We start from the raw sequence: 16,389 nt of genomic DNA, 5'->3' as shown, positions 1-16,389 counted from the left end.
GTATAATAAAAAGCAAGTTTGGAGTGACTAACAAATCGCGTTGATTTTTGAGAATTCTCTTTGCCTTTGGTTTTGTGCATTTTCCGTATTTAACGAATGCTAAAAATTATTTACATGCAAGAAAAACCTAACACCGTCAGTACCATAAAGAAAAAAACTGGACTCCAGCAGCATTCCCACTATATGTATGGGAACAACAACAAAACAATTTCCAAGCACGTACCTTATATGGAAGAAAATTCTCTACGACGCATGCAAAAAAATGATTAAAAAAGAGCGAATATTTTGAGCGACTTCAAGCTTACACCTCATTATATTAAAATTATAAGGCTTTTAAAACTTTATATCCAGAAGTTTTCTGAAGATTCTGTTTAAAAATCTTCAAAATTTTGATCAATATTTTTTGATATTTGTTAAACTTTCTGTGAATTTCTTACAGAGATTGCAACTTTGATTTATGAGGATTTTATTAAAAAAAAACATGCTAAGAAATACAATAAAAAATTAGCATTAAAAATGTTACGTACATTGTAAGAAGATAGAGCGACTTAATTAATGTGAATATGTTGTACCAAGTACATATCGCTCATAAGCTGCAAGAGTGTTATAATCCAAAAAACCTAAATGTCGAGAAAGGTTGCTTCAAAGCATTCGATTTACAATGCCTCTGTAAGTAAAAGTGAAAACATATTTTCATCTAATGAGATACTGTTAATTGATATCAGCATGGATTTTTATACAGCATAAAAATAAAAGCTTGTGGCCATTTCTGCATTGTTATCTAAAAATTGTTTTCTTTTTTTCGGGGGGATTATGACACTCTTGCAGCAAATGAGCGATTTGTATTTATTTATGTACGTGCACAGTGAGTTTTCGATTTCTTTGTTGATTTCCCCTGTTACGTTTACATTTTCTTGAAGGTGAGTGTGGAGAAATTATTGCTTACACAACTCTCACATTTCTGTAAGTAACTTACGACTATAATTTTTTATGCGTGCAACATAGATGAACTTTTATATGTACATATTTTTATTCAGCTACATAAATTGTCATTTAAATTGTCGAAATTGAGATGGCTCAGCACAGCGCAGCTTGAACTTTTAACTGATGCGCGGCCTTGACTTTAACACACTACATTGCCGAAGAAAGTCAAATCGTCGATGTGTTAAATACGAAGCGCTCGTTCGGTGTTGGATGCCGTTTACTTTACATTGACATTCACATAATTGCCCATATTTGAATCGTTGTTGCTCCATTTGAGCTCTTTGACACTGCTTTGGCTTTGAAAGGGTTTAATAAACTGTCATGCACATATGCTTCTGTGTGTGTGTGTGTGTAGATGTGTATGAAAGAGTTTCACTTTTCAATTTTTCAACAATACAATTAAATTTATAGTTTTACACAAAGAAAGCAATCAACGGAATCCCGAAAACAAAAATCAATTGACAAACAAAACAGTCTTGCAAAAATTGCATATTTTCAGTTTCCACGTTGTTTGCGTATTCATTGATCAATAGAAACAACTGGAGATGAATTTAAGAACGAAGACGTAATAAAATAAAGCGTAATAAAATAAAATAAAACATAATAAAATATTAAAAAATAAACCTAATAAATAAAAAAAAAATAAAGTGAGTTTGAGAGAAATACCTAAATTAAAATCGCAAAATGTATTCAGTGTTACAAGAATAAACCAAAAACAAGCGCGCCGTTCCCACGAGTAGCAAATTATACAATCCACTCAAAGTGTATGATAGTCTGATCACACTCGTATGCTATGTATCATATGAGCTATGAGCAAACTATGCAAGTTAAGTTTATGTTTTTTTTGCAAGCAAGAAAAAATTGAAAAATTGCAAATCGCCAAAAGTACGAATGAGCTTTAAAAAATAACAAAAAGTCAAAATCATACAAACCAAACTTGTTTTTATCGCGTAGTTTGCAATATGTATATACATACAAACATATATACATATATGCATACCTATCTACATACATACATACTCGTACACACACACTTTTACAACAAACGACATTAATCGGCATATTTAATTAGTTTGTTGGAGCTTAAATTTCAGAGAAGTAGTAGTAGCCTACAAAGCGGTGTAGTGAGTAGGGGTAGGGGTCAGGTGAACGATGGAAAACCTGTTTGGCAAAATGCTTAGCGTTGCTTATAGCACGAATGACAGACGGTTGATGGCTGATACGAGTAGCTGACGGCTGCTGGTTAACAACTAGTGACTAGTTCGAGCACTAAAAAATGAACGACACAAAGAGGCTGATGAATCATCAGTGTACTCGATGGTTTATTGTTTGATAGGCCACCGACAGACTTGTTTGGTAACTAGTTTAGCTCTTTTCAGTTTCAAGTTCAGTGAAACTTGTCAAAGGATTCGATTGTTAAAAGAATCAACAACAAGTGTTTCCGCAGTGTGTTATAGGAACCGACAGTTTGTGATGATATAAGTAGCGTAATTGTATTAACAAGTCAACAATGTCCGTAGAAGTCGTATATTCGCCGATTTAACACAATGCATTGCTGGTTAGTTCTCCAACTGCTAGTACGAATTCTAACCTGTTCCTCGGATTGTGAACGCATGAAAACCAAAAAAGCTTGTGTGTTTATACTTTATTTATCAAGTCCTTTTTGTAAACATATACAATTTTAAACATTTTTATGCAGACCTATTAAGTTTTAACTCTTTTACAAGCTGGCGCAAAATTAATCACTTTATCGGAAGACTTATATTTTTTGCAAATGGCGTTGTACATTGTTGTATTTGACACGTGTGACCTAGACGGCTCTAGTATACAAACAACCAAGCAACGGAGCGTGCAAAGGTCAAAATAAAGATTTCGATCACTAAAAATCATGTTTTTCTTACAATATTTAGTAAAAAAGTTATCATCTGAGTTAATTTTTGAAAAAAGTAATTTTAAAAACTATTTTTTTTTTATTAAAATTTATTTTTGGAGCTACTTTCAAGTCATTCAAGCTCACATACATAAACATTTTGGCGAAAATCTTAAAATCTAATAACTTTTATAATTGAGATGGAAGGTTAGGTTAGGTTAGCCAGGTTGCTTGTCTAAGGCAAGACATTCGGTGATACCTGCATTTGATTTTCAACCCCTAACTAAATTGCTTAAAACACTTAAATCTTTTTAATAAGGTAACTAGTCGCTCCAGTGAGACATATTACAAATTTCCTAGGTCTTCAAAGAAGAAATCGCCTAGATATTTAGCACGGCTTCTTTGAAGTGCAAGGCATTCACAGAGGAGGTGGTGTACCGACTCAATTTCGTCTTCATCTTCCCAACTGCTGCGAAATTCATTATGAGGTACACTGGCTTGGGTGCCAATAGTGCAGTGACCCGTTATAAAACCTGTGAGGACGCTGGTAGTTGATCTGTTGAATCCAAGCAGACATTTCGTTTTGCCCAGAGCGCTTTGGAGATCCTGCAGTTAGTAGTCAGAGATCTAGTAGTCCGCAATTAAGCTCAGGCCAATCGCAGTGTATAATTCGTTTAGGGGAACGCTAATATCCTCGCCCACTCGCCGAAAGTCAAGCTCAGAGTCTTTCCTTGCACACTCCTCTGCTCTTTCATTCCCCTCCACTCCAGCGAAGCCGGGGACCCAACAAAGTGTAGTGTTGTGTTGTTGGATAAGCGAGAGTAACCTCCTGCAGTCTTTAACACATCTTGAGTTGATGCGCAATGTGGTCAGTGCCTTCGCATGAAAAAAACAGTACCAATTTTTTTATATGCAGAATGATGCACCCTAATGCACATGTTTACGCATGACGGTGTGGGATTTTTTTTCACGCATTTTGACGTCTTTTAACTACAATTTTTTTGAGAATAACTTTCGCAAGATTTCAATACTGAATCACATTTTGTACACTATAGTAAAAAATTATTGGTTTATATAAGTGGAGAATATGACATTTTGACACCATTTTTATTTGGTCGATTTAAAATGGCTTAAGAGCCCCTGTGGTTTTTGCCATTGACGTTGCTGTTGCGGTCAGCGCCACAATTCAGTTTCTCAATACCAACTTCAGCAGAGTGTTGAGAAACTTTGCGTTATATATGTAGTTTTACACTAAATCTATTTAAAACCAAAATAATGGTCTTCTATTCATGTTTTTAAAGAAATATTGCCAGGACGTTTTTTAAATGTTTCTGAATTAGGTGAATTCCTATGCCGAAAATTTACATAATTCATTCCAATTTTGTTTTTGTCAATCGTTTGTTTGTTTATATACTCCAGCTGTTTAGTTCACAAGTGTCAAATATGAGTGACGTATGACACAATTTGCAAAAAGTCTAAATCTTTCGATAGGCTGATTAATTTTGTGCCACTCTGTATATGTTGCCATTGCTCTTTAATTAATTTTACATGTAATTTCATATTTTTTTATCATCAGTTAAAAATAACCCAGTTTTTTCAACAAAAAAAATTGAAAATGTTTGGTGCCATATTTGTATCAAAAATAGGTTTCGCTGTGGCGCCTTAATGTGAGCGAATTGTAAATAATAAAAAATATGAAGCGTTAGAAACTCTAATTAATATTGAAATACATATCACCAAACGAACGTAAATAGTGTACGAATAACTATTTGGAGTATCTAAAATTTCAATTCAGCTGGAAATACCGTAAGTTGCATGCCACACGCGCCAACAATAAAAGTTCCAATTAAATGCTGCACGCTGTCTGCCGCAAGTTGGTCAAGAGCGTACAACTTATCATGAACACACAAACACCCATACACACACCTTTGCGCACATGCATGTATGTATGTATGTATGTGTTTCTGCATTTATGTATTTAAAATGTGTAAGATTAATGAATGTGTTTTTTTCTAATGCTTCTCTAAAAATATAAGCACTGTTATTTATTTACTCGTATTTTTACGCGGGTGGCTGGTTTTATGCTTAAACTTTAATTAACCAAATACTTGCGGAAACTGCAGAAGTTGGCGAGAAGTGAGAAGTCCATTGTGACTTCAAATTCTAGGAAGCTGTGTTCAAATATTTACAGTAATTAAACTTGGCGTATGTGCGTACATGCGTACATGCGCACATACATACGCTTGAAATCGCGAATCACTTGATTTGAAATTTTTTGGAGTGTCGATGTTCGAGGCACCTGCAAAAGTTCTTTAATTTCTAGTTTATTTTCAAAATAGCTACCACCTCCCGATTGACAAAATTATTTTGTAGTTTCTGCCTGATTAACAATTCTGGTCAGGAACATGGCTGACCCAAACCCAAATAACCAAAACAAATCAATTTGGAGAAAAGGAAAGTGTTGAAATTTTGGAGTTAACTGACTTTCCACAATACTTCAAAAATGCGTTTATGTACTGGAAGTATGTATGAACGTGTGTAGGTCTCTTCTGCCAGCAAATACATCACTGAGTGGATTATTCAAACAAAACTGCTAGCCCGTCGTCAGAAAGCAGTTGAATCCAATGCAGGTTAAACTTTTTAATCACTTCACCTACTTTTTTGATTTTGTTGACAAATAAGTGAATTTTATAAAATAACTTCGCAAAGTCTCTGTTGTAGAGAGCTAAATCAAAAATTATCTCATTTCGATCAGTAAAATTAGTTTAGTTATATAAATTTGCGAAATTGCTAAACTATGTTAGGCATCTTAGATTTGAAGGCTCAGGGTGGGGCGGGCAAATAATCAACCGAGTGTCAACTAGAAAGTACTTGTAACGGCCTGTGACCAACAATTACAATTAAGCGGAAAAATGTATACCTTGCAAGGCTGAAAGTAGAAAATGGACAGCGGGCAGTTGGCAATTGGCAAAACTTTGGCGGTAGCATTAATAATGAAGAAAGTGGGAAGGGCACCCGTAGCACACGGGAGAAAAACAAGGGGAAAATAGCACGTAAATAAATGTATGTATGTACTTAAATACATACATACACATACACACATACATATGTTTGCAAACTTTTTTAGCCTCACCTTCTTCGCCTTGCCAACTTTTCCTCATGACTTCCAATTCCGTTGTGTTTTCATGTACTCAAATGTAATTTTAGTTAGGAAAGGTAAAGAAGCGGTCCGCAACTACTTTGCGCTAAAATTTTACTGTTGCACGAATGCAAACTTGAATTGAAGTGCGAAGACGAGCTTCAGTGGTGGCGGCCAATACTTTCTGGGTGACTGGGCCAATAGCCAACTGGATGTGGTATTGTTAAGACGACCATTACATAGCCACATTGCAAAAAAAAAAGAACGAAAAAGTGTATAACTACCGTCTCGTCCCGCTGTTGATTTTAAACACAAATGTCTACCTTGCCCAAACCCAAACCCAAACATACACATTTTATTTACCAAGGTGCAAATACATACACACCTGTATGTGCGAGAGTTCGTTTACAGAGCTCACTTGTACAGCCAACAGCGACGGTTTTTGCTAGTCGCGAGGCGTTTGTCTGGCTGTGGCACCTCAAAAAATTGCTAAAGCGTACGGGTATGCAAGTATATGTGTGTATGTATATCGAGGTGTGTGTTAATGGGTTTGCTTTTTTTATCGATCTTCATTCGACAAAAGACATTTCTAGCTACTAGGCATGTCGATCCCGGCACACCTCAATATTAATCCCGATTTCTTGTAACAGACTAATCATTAAAAATATTATATTTATATTCATTAATACCTATTTCCAATATGCACTTGATATATGTGTGTATCGCATTATGTTCACAACTATGTGTCGTAAAATAGATATAAAAAAATCCTTTAGAAACTGAAACATAAACATTTGTTTAAATTTAAATAAATTAAAAAAAAATGTGTTAGGTTTAAGGTAAAATTACGGAATTTGCTTTTCTATAAATCGTGTATCGCTTTTTGTTACGAAAATACTAAAGACGAAAACGGGAGTTCCGTTCTAATTCTAGATTTTGAGCGCATATTTAGAATTTCCAGTATACAAATTTTTATTACTAGAGTAGATCCATAACTTTCATGTGGGGGAGCCGTAAACTGACAGACACGTAATGTCGCTATAGGCCGAAAGATGAGCATTAACGTACCATTTATAATGTCCTAAGTTTTTCTGTGCGAGAGGAGCTTTTTTTTTGCAGTTTTATTTATTTTATTTTCATTTTGGACGACTGTTGCTCTACTTATAAATCCGCGACTGCCCGCACCAAACAAAACCCAACAATCCCTAACGAAATGCTTCCTATGTGGCGAAAATACCCAACACCGTGAGGGGAAAAATTATCAAAAATCAACTCTCGTAGTCGCTCCGAATTTGCACTTTATTATAATATACAAAAATTTATGTGCAATAAAATTGGGTAGTAAATTTTTTTTTTTTTTAATTCTGATTAGAAAGTTTGAAATTTTGTTGTTGGTTGAAATAATTGAAATTAAAATAGTAAATAAATAAATAGTAAAAACTTGGCAATAAGTGTTGCTTGTATAGCTTTGCAATCGAACCCACAAAATACTTAATTTTTTTCAATGAATTTAATTATAATAAATATTACACATACATATCTACATAATTAATTACCTTATGCTTATGATATTAATATAGCTATGAAAGTATGAAATCTTCAGGTTGAAATTGGGTTTAAACATAAGCTATTATTGAACAAATAAAGAAAAAAATAAAATAAACGAAAGAGCTTTGAATTACTGAAATTTTAAATTAATTTTGCTGATTTCCATTAGAGCTTCAAGGCCATTTATTTTTTTGAAGTATGGAAAGCAACAAAAGCAGTTGAAACTAAAGTTACTATCCAAAATTTAAATACAAAAACAAGCTCAAGGTGGTCGGTTAGGAATTTTCGCCATCAATTAGTACAGTAGAAAGTTGGCTTGTTGAATTTAAACGTGATCGTACATGTCTTGCGGACAGACGCTCCTCGTCAAGGATGTCCAAAAACAGCAACAACGCCAAAAATCGTAGAAAAAATACAGGAAATCGTTTTGGACAACCGTCGATTGACAGAAAGAGATTTAGTAGAAGCCTTAGGCATCCCATGGGGCAGTGTAAGCAATATTTTGATTGAAGTATTGGGTTTCAGAAAGCTGTGTGCGCGATAGGTGCCGCATTCGCTAACAATGGAACAAGAACACATTCGAATGCGACTTTCTTAGCAACATTTAGAGCGTTTTCGAAAGGAAAAAGTGGATTTTGTACGTCGATCATCACTATGGATGAGACTTGGATCTATCACCATGATCCTAAATCAAAACAGGAGGGCAAAGAGAGGTGTGAACCTGGTGCTTCGGCGCCCAGAAAACAGCAGAGAAGTTTTTTGTGTTGCGAAGGGAATTTTGTTTGTGGATTACTTAGAAACTTGTAAAACAATTAATTCAGAATATTATTGTAACCATTTGTACCAGCTGAAAGAAAAAAATCATGAAAAAATAACAGTTGGCAAAAAAAAATATTTTTTTCATCACAACAATGCACCGTGTCACCAGAACATTTTCACACTAGTTAAAGATCCATGAATTAAAGTTGGAATTGTTGGAGCATCCACCGTATTCACGAAATTTGGCCCCTAGCGACGTCCATCTGTTTCCAGACCTCAGAAAAACATGCTTGGAAAGCGTTTTTCATCCAATGATGGGGCCATAACAGCTGTGGAAGCGTATTTTGCAGCCCTTCATGATTCTCACTTTACAGATGGAATTTATAAATTGGAATCTCGTTGAAACAAGTGTATTGATATTCAGGGAAACTATACTGAATAATATAGTGCATTTCAAACCATAAAATTGTGTCTTTGCTATCGAAAAACAAACTTATTGAACAACCGAGAACATAGATACTACAGTTCTTGTAGATATAAAGAAAGACCTACATATAAATGCATACAAACATATTTGCGTACAAGTCTATTGATCAATCGATGTCGCTGCTGTTATAAATGCGAATAAAATCGCTAACGGTCCTATTGAATTTTTGAATTCCTTAAACTTACCAGGAATGCCAGAACATATGGAAACACAAAAAATATGGCCTATCTTTACATGTACGAAACAAAATGAGCATGCATGATAAAGGTATAAATACATGGAGAACGGACAACTGAAATATTAAATATTTGGAAACTGTAGCGGGGGTCTAGTTGATTTATAAAAAACGCATTGTCATTTGAATATTTCTAATCGGAATAAGGAGACAAAGAGCGAATTAAAGTGAAAGATAGAAAGCATTGATCACTTCCCAATTTTGTAAATGAACAAATAATGGCTCACAGTTAATTTGTCATTTACAGCGGCATTGTGTCTAGAAAAAGTTACGGTATCGAATAGAGAAGAAAAGATGTTCTTAAAAAATTTGAATGCTTAGAACGTGCATTCGAGTATTAGCACTTCGTTACCACCTAAGAATTCATGAAAAGAAGGTTTGGGCGCATATATTTTACTTCTTTTATTTCCTTTAAGCTGCTCTGCCTTTAAAAAAACACTAATAATTATTTTTGTTTTGCTTTTCAGATAAAAATTGTAACTTTGCAGTCACGAGAATCGATAGGGTGAGTTTGATTGAGATCTTTTATTTTTCAATTACAGGGTCCGGCACTCGAAATGTAACCAACTTCAGACCGCTTGTGCAGCTGATGCATGGGTATCAGCTGTCTGTTAGTTGGCTAAATTACAGTCCAGAGTAGTGTTTATGTACATCTATTTTATAATCTCATAGTTTCACAACGTTAACCTTGAAAGGCTAAAGAATTATAGAGGTACTTTTGCAAAGAAAGCAAGTGCTTTTGAAACAACAAAATGTAAAATTTGACTCTGGCAATAATAAATACTTTTGATTTCATATGAGTTCCATGATACACATTTTTACGAGCATTCATATTCGTAGATTTTGTAAGACGGTCTTAAGAACAGACCTGATTCTTGGTGCTACAAAATAAGGTGATGTCAGTAGATTGGTGTTTGTCACAATTCTGACATATTCGGAATATTGCCAACTTGAAAATAAAGCTCCAAAAGTGGTACCCAAAGGCCCCTTTGGAATACGCAGCAAACATTGGTGATTTTAGTACATAGCTTTTTTGGGATGACACTTGAGTATTCAGTACTCAAATATTTGTTTCTGCGTTATTACTTGCCTTTTCATGCACTGTGAAAGGTATAATTTTGTGGTGAATGAATTGAGGTTATGAGCTTTGATTTTTGGTGGGCAACTGGGGTCATTTTGACTCCACGAATACATTGTACACAAGAATGATACATTACCAGGTTTGGCCAATCTGATATGGTGTAAAACAAAAATTGTCGAGCAACTTTGGCTGTCACCAAGGATGATAGATTTACGAGTTTTGTTATTTCACAATGGTGAAAAAAATTCTGAGGAGAAAATCGGCTGCTACGTCACAAAGGAGCTTCTCCAGCCAAATTCTGCATAATCATTTCACACATATTCACACACTCGTGCACTTAGTCGTTGTTCAGACGGCAACAAAATGACATTAGGCCCCTTCTTTTCGCCAAGCCTTAGCAAAACTTGTAAAATCGTGAGTTATATCAGTTTTATGAGGTGTAACTATACTCGCTGGCGGCAAATCTTACTTGGTCACGCGGCAAAATAACGAAGAGAAGAGGCCTATTGGGTTGATTTTTTCATATATCACCAACACAATCTCAGTTTTTTTGTAAAGATATCCCTCGTCTCGTCTGTGTTAAATTTGGTTAAAGTCGAATAACGGTCTGTTAAAGAGCACACCTCTAAAAATCTTTTCACCATAGGCTGCCACGTCACCGGGTATTCGGCAGCCGAATTCTGTTCGCTCATATCACACGTTTTCATACACTCGTCCAATTAGTCGTTATTCAGACCACAACAAAGCAACATGAGTGGGGACTGTGTTGAATTTTTTTTTTTTTTTTGTTTTTGTATATTACCGGCACAATTTTAGTTTTTTGTAAACATGACGTCGTGTAAATCAGCCAATTCTCTCAAACTCGCTTCGTGTCGGTTAACGGCCTGATCTTGGCTACACCTTCTGAATTCTTTACACCATATATTTTAGGGAAGCTTGTAATTCACCAAAATACTGTTGTTGTCATAGTGGCCTTAAAATTAAAGGCTCGGTATAAACATCTGTGCTCAACAGGTGGAACTAATGAGAAATAGTAGTAACGCACAAACCCATTCGGCAGTCCCCTAATACGTACATCGATATAAGATATAAATCCATCCCAAAAATGCCAAGTTTTTGTATTTGGGAAAATGTTTGAGATGATAATTTGCAAAATATCAGCAAACATTTTTGTAGTCAAATGTGGCAGTAGCGATACGATGGAATTGCGGATTAAAAAAGTTTACGTAACTGATTTGAAAGCATGCAAAATCATAGTTTTTAGCTGAACAGTAAGACGAACAATCGTAGAGGAAAACAAATAACGCACAATTGCAAAGATAGGAAGATTGTATAGATTTGTTGAAACTCCATTGCAGTTTGTTTTATAGCAGCCGTTGTTGATATTGCGACAAATTGCGAACCAAATGCATGTTTTAATGGTGTTTAATGTTGAAAACAAAGCTGAGTTAAACTCGGAATGCATTTCAACGATATTGCTATTTTTTAATTAAAATCCGATTCGTAATTCACACTCGAATGATGATTAGGCATTATCAGAAAGTAAATAGCAATAATTAAAGGAAAGCTTTCTGGCAGTAAAAGTCGAAAAGGTTGTAGAAATAGATTGTCCTAGCTCAAAAATAGACGAGAGATCGGACACAGATATATATGGACCTATACTGAGAAACGCGGTCGCCGTAGTCGAATGGGTTGGTGCGTGACTACCATTCACAGAGAGAACGTAGGTTCGAATCTCGGTGAAACAGCAAAATTAAGAAACACATTTTTCTAATAGCTGTCAGCCCTCGGCAGGCAATGGCAAACCTCCAAGTGTATTTCTGCCATGAAAAACTACTCGTAAAAAATATCTGCCGTTCGGAATCGGCTTGAAACTGTAGGTCCCTCCATTTGTGCAACAACATCAAGACGTACGCCACAAATAGGAGGAGGAGCTCGGCCAAACACCCAAAACGGGTGTACGCGCCAATTATATATATATATATATATATATATATATATACTGCGGAGTGATATACCCTCTTTCAGTTTTTGGAAAAACACAGCAATACTTTGTTGGTTATTTGGCCAAAGAGGTGAGGTATTCCAGAGATCGTGCCCGCTTCAAATTTACTTTAATCACTGCTTAGAAAACTCTCGGCATTTGTAAATACTTCTTATGACGGGAATTAAATATAGGAAGCTTAATTACGGAGGCAAAGTGTTGTGTGACACAGCATTCAATTGCTCGTAAATCGGACTCTCATCGAATCGCTTATTCAATTACTAAATGACAGAGACGTTTATTTCAAAATGAAAACGTTTCAATTAAGACTCATTATTACCACATAAACAATATTGACTCATTTAATCGCCAAGAGATTGGAAGTGCATCAAAATCTGCACTCCACCCAATAGACTGCTCATCACAGCAGCTTTTTGTTATTTGACAGTCACATTCGAGTTCCGCCTTTGCGAAATAAGCGAATAGTTCAAATCAGGTGATTGATCTCGGCAACTGAAAGCCTGTATAATGCAACACACAACAGATACCGATGATGAACAGTCAAACAAAATGCGACTTAAAATGTTTGGACATTTTAGCTCGAATACAATTTAAAGAAAAAATGCGCAGTCTTAAAAATGGTTAGCACAGATGCTTTTGAGGAGCGAACGAAACGAGGAGAAATTTCAAAACAAAACAAAAAATGCATTAGGTTCTACCTAACCTTGGCTTTGAATTGAAATTGTCGGGACAATTTCTAGAGTGCTCAGTATACCCCTTGAGCCGCCTAACAACATCCCTATCACTAAGCCATGCGTCACATCGTAAAGAATGCGTCATTTGTTAGCACAATAATTAGCCAAAATATAAATTTATTTTTAAACCAGTTAATGTATTTACAACTGCTTACGAGGAGGCTCGTACGCAAATGAATAACTTTAAGCCAAATATTAAAACCCCAATTACTTAGTCGCAGTTGATTTACATATCAGTTATGCAAGCCTTTAATATAAACTTACAAAGCTTTCGAATAACGGTTTCGAGAGTAAACTTGCAAGTGAAATGCATTATGACTTACTTCGAGGGCTCGCTAATTTTACCAACATCTACAGATATACAATATATACATACATACATATATACAGGCATCACGCATGCAAAAAAAAAATTTAGAATTTTACGCGATTTTTCAGCGACTTCAATCTTACACTTTATTATATTAAAATTTCTAAAATTGAATGGGCTATAAAACTGCATACCCAGAAGTTTAATAAAAATTCAGTTTAGAATGTTCAAAATTTTGATGAATATTTTTTGAAAATATTTATAAACTTTATATACTTCTTGCGCTGAGTAGAATGGGAGTTCCCGCTAAGATAATCCGCCTCATCAGAGCCCTTTACGAGAACTCCGAACTGGCAGTGCTTTACAACGGCAACACCAGCGACTTATTCACAACCAACGCAGACGTAAAGCAAGGTTGTCCCCTGTCGCCTCTTCGCCATCGTCCTAGACAACGTCCCTGCACAAAACAGGCATCGTATGGAGTTTCAATAGACATCTCGAGGAGCTGGACTTCTCCGATGGCATCCGAATGCAAGCGAAGGCGGACAGACTAGTCCCGCTGGCACGCACTGTCGGACTGAAAGTGAACGTCGCCAAGACAAAGGCTATGAGAGTGAACCACAACAAAATAAGACGTGTAATGGTTGACGGGTGTCCAGTGGAATTTGTCGAAAGCTTCTGCTGAAGTGAAGATGTCAACTGCAGGCTAAATAAAGCAAGGGCGGCGTTCGGGCGAATGCTTACAATATGTGCGAATTTGCAAATATCCAGGCGAACTAAACTGCGCATATTCAGCTCATATGTGAAGTCGGTGTTCTTGTATGGAAGCAAAACATGGCTGGTCTCCAACACCATCACACTGAGGCTACAATCTTTCGTCAACAAATGCCTCCGCATCATCCTTAAAATATTTTGGCCGAATACTATCAGCAACGGAGATCAACGAATAAGGAGCCCATCCTATGGCAAATTAAACGGTAGAAAACAAAACGCAGTGGCGATAGATAAATCACAGGCTTAGAAAATTACCAGATAGCATCACGAGAAAGGCACTTGACTGGAAGCCGCAAAGGAGCAGAGGTCGCGGTCGGCCAAAGGAAACTTGGAGAAGGTCGATGTTGCGGGAAATAGAAGCTCTCGAACGGAATGAAAAAGCATATAAAAAAATAGTTTTATGCAAAGTTTGGAACTCTGATTTATGACGTGTTGAACTACATTTTTTATAAAAAATCAACTTTAACATGAAAAATGTTGCGAATATTGTAAAGAGAGCTAATTATGTACAAGTATACATACTTACATGTGTGTTCACAATAATACCAGTACGACATATTGTAATCTTTTGACTATTTATTTTTGCTATTTTTTTTTTGCGTACAAGAAAGGGGGTGCTAACACGGACAAATGCAGAGAGGATGTTGAGGAACTTTAGAACACCTTCTGTGCGTCTGTCCGGCATTATTAAAAACGCGTTTGAAATGCCTGGGAGCCCCATCGTTTGAGGTTCTGGAGGACGTCTCAAAAGCGGATCTCACAGCTCTGCTTAGATTCGCCAAAAGCGCTGGCAGTATTCATAGAAGTCGGTCTTCATCTGGTATCGCTAGGGGCCAAAAGGTCTATGTGTGGCTTATGGCCAACCAGGCTAACCTAACCGATTACATCTGGAAAGTTATCGAAAAGAATTAATGTTATTTTATTTTCGGAGATTATTGGGAGTGCAATTTTGACGGTTTATCTGCTTTACTAAATACCGCTTAGAGTTTTAACTCGAAAATGCTCATACCCCAGCGCACGCTAACATACTCTATTAGCTATAGATAACTTTCTTCGCCAATGCTAAGAGGCTGACTTTTCAAGTGAGAAAATCGATTACGGCATCAATAACAAGGTGACTTTTCTCATTAAGTACAAAAGTATCAGACAAGCATGTATTTAAATTTTAGTGTAACAACACAGCGAAACCAAACTGATTAGTTATTTTTTTTTTAATTTTTTATATATTGTATATATATTTTTTTTACTTTTTATTTATTTTTTCATTTTTCTATTGTATATGCATACATACATATTTCTTGTGTAGAGTTCTACTTTTCAGGAAGCTTAATTAAACTCAATTTGGTTTCAGTAACATGACTTGTAAAAAGTTCAGCCACTCCCTAAATAGAAATCCATTAGCCATTAGCTATTAGCTCTTAAGGGATTTTCCGTGATTATATTTATGTGCATGCATTTCCATGATTCCATGTAGTGTAATGTATGTATGTATGATATAACGAGTGCTTCGAACTCCACACTTTGGCACAGGAATATCTTCTGTTTAGTTGCATACACATTTACATAAATCATGCATACATACATACATATGTGTAGATATGTTCGGCTTTACTTATTCAATAAACAAATATGTCTATGGATTAAGTACATACGCACATACATACATACCTACAAAACATGTAAACTTTGGGGTCACTAAAATTTCACTTGATTAAATTCATTCGTAATTTCATAATCGGTTAACATGAAAGCGGCATTAGCATAGATATGTATATGTGTAGCGCCCTGAAAATGAATAATGTACTACCTACTACTTACCACAAAAAATTAAAAAAAAAAAAATTATAAAGCAACTGAAAAATATTCAAAACTGTAGAAAGGTAAAAAGCAGATAATATAACGTATGCGTGTGTGTGTGTTAGTAACACTAAGCCATAAATTCGGAATATCTATATTCATTAACGTAATTTATACATGTACGAGTATATGTATATGTATGTATGTAAATATGTATGCGTGTGCATAACCATGTGAAATATCGAACATATTGATCAAGGTAATGTTCGGAGTTTCGATAAAAGGTTGAGTGAGCGTGCGCATATCATCAGTTCGGCCAAGAAACTATTTGAACCAACTCACCGAGTCTGGATTTAGCTATGGACATACATATGCACGCGTGCATTGCTTATTATTTGGTTGGCCGGTCGATTGGCCTCACTTGCCCAGTGCACGCGTGTTTTTATTTGTGGGTAATTAAGTCAGGTAGATGCCCGTAAGGTGCTATCGTATGACAAACCAGCACGGCTCAAGCTTTTTTCTCACTCATTTTGGTCTTTAGTTTTTTTACCGCATTCTTGCATCACCCATGCATGTGAACTTTCAAAAAGATTTCGAATAATTTTGCATTAAATTAGGTGCATATTTTATTTTCTTAGATACATATGAAATATACAAAATAATTAA

The 16,389-nt window shown here is 35.7% G+C and overlaps 1 protein-coding gene across 5 annotated transcripts in view; it reads left to right on the top strand.

Moving 5' to 3' along the window:
- LOC129244574 (rho GTPase-activating protein conundrum) overlaps positions 1-16,389 on the top strand; it is a 60,078-nt gene that overhangs the window by 29,961 nt on the left and 13,728 nt on the right. For 3 of the 5 annotated variants that reach the window (XM_054882283.1, XM_054882284.1, XM_054882285.1), the window contains one exon: positions 9,490-9,527. The exons of the other annotated variants lie outside the window; for them this stretch is intronic. The gene's annotated coding sequence lies outside the window, so the exon portion shown is untranslated. The remainder of the gene's footprint in view (positions 1-9,489; positions 9,528-16,389) is intronic. 5 annotated transcript variants of the gene reach the window in all.

This window comes from Anastrepha obliqua, chromosome 4 (genome assembly GCF_027943255.1).
Source record: "Anastrepha obliqua isolate idAnaObli1 chromosome 4, idAnaObli1_1.0, whole genome shotgun sequence".
Taxonomy (NCBI): Eukaryota; Metazoa; Arthropoda; class Insecta; order Diptera; family Tephritidae; genus Anastrepha; species Anastrepha obliqua.
Note: the sequence above shows the minus strand (reverse complement) of the source record. Positions and strands in the feature narration are given on the sequence as shown.